Here is a 1,627-nt window from a genome sequence, read left to right as displayed (position 1 = left end):
ACACCTTTCTTTTACTGTTTTTGCTTTGCTTTTTGTTTTTGCATGAGTGTGAACATGTTTCCAATTTTTGTTATTGTTTTTATTTCTCCTTTCCTGTCTTCTTTACTAGTCTCCCAAAATTTGTGTAATCTTCTTTATACTCCAGCCTTGCTTTTAATCTCTTCTTTTTCTCCTATTTCTCTATTTTCTCCTAATCCCTTTTAAACTTTCTCCCCTGAGGGTAAAATCAGCACACTGATGGATGACAACTTTTTAGTTCGTTTTAGATTTTGTTAAATAACCACAAATCTAGTAATATAGTTAAAGGTGGCAAATTAATACCCACCATAGTCTGTCATTTTCTAGGCTGTGGTTGATGCTATTGTTATTGCTGACTGCACTTTAGCCAAGGTGGCATAACTGTTCTAATCAGTTGTCCTTCCTGGTACACAAGACTGAGATTGCCAAGGTCATAAACAACACTACAGGGCTGGCCAAATAGCTCAGCGGATGAAAGCATCTGCAAGCAGGCACAGGGGCCTGGGTTCGATCCCTGGGCCTGCCGTGCCAGCCCCGTGCTGAGATGACAATTGAGACTCGGTGTGGTGGCGCTCGCCTATAATCCCAGCACTTGGGAGGCTGTAAACAGGACAATCACTACAAGTCCGATCTAGTAGTGAGACCCTGAACACCCCGTAGACCCTTACCTAAAAACAAACACACACACAAACAAAACACTACTACAGGCCAGTGCCAAAGAAGCAGGGGCTAAGCCCAATAGGCAGTAACTGCTCATCCTCGATGCATAGAAAAGGCAGGATCTTACAACACTCAAAATCCAAACTCCAGCTAGACCCAGAAGACAACACTGAGAAGTAGCCATTTCCTAAGGGTTCTAAATACTAACAATAAAGCTACTCACTACAGTCAACCTACAAATATCAACCTAGAAATTAAACATAAAAAAAGGAAAAGACACTTAGACAAGAAGTAAACTCAATATATTTAATTCATATCTGTATTCTAAGTCCTCTGACTAGCTCAAACTGGATAAATAGCAAACTGAAGACTTTGTCTTTGACATTATCCTCCTTCCTGAATTTATAGGAATCTCTGCCATGAATTTTCCCCTTTGTAGTGAATAGTGCCTAATAAAGAGCCCTGAAGCAGTAATTATGGGGAAAACCGGAACCTGGGAAGACTCGAGGGGCTCCAGCACCCCCCCAAGGTCTCCATCCAGGTCCATGGAGTGACCTAGAAAGTTCTGTTGTCATCTGTCTGCTCAACATTGTTCGTATCTTTTTTTATGTAGTTAGTACAGGGTCTACAGGGTCTCACTACACAGATCAGACTTGTGGTAATCCCCCTATTTTCAGCCTCCCAAACTGTTCATATGTTATTACTGATATCACCTCTTACATGCACCGTTTTTGTTCCTCTTTTTTTATTTTTTTTGAAAAGTTAAAAATTCCTTAATTTTTTATTCCTGGTACCACTACCACAACTTACAGGGCAATATACCTGATGTAATGAAAAGAAAGAAAAAGACAAAGCTACAACAGATAAAAGACCTCAGGAATGTACATCTAATTGACACTACATTGCATTAATCAATAGCTGCACTTTTTGCAAACTGTGGCTGTGACAG

The sequence above is a fragment of the Octodon degus genome, unplaced genomic scaffold (genome assembly GCF_000260255.1).
Source record: "Octodon degus isolate 3935 unplaced genomic scaffold, OctDeg1.0 scaffold00079, whole genome shotgun sequence".
Classification (NCBI taxonomy): domain Eukaryota; kingdom Metazoa; phylum Chordata; class Mammalia; order Rodentia; family Octodontidae; genus Octodon; species Octodon degus.
Note: the sequence above shows the minus strand (reverse complement) of the source record.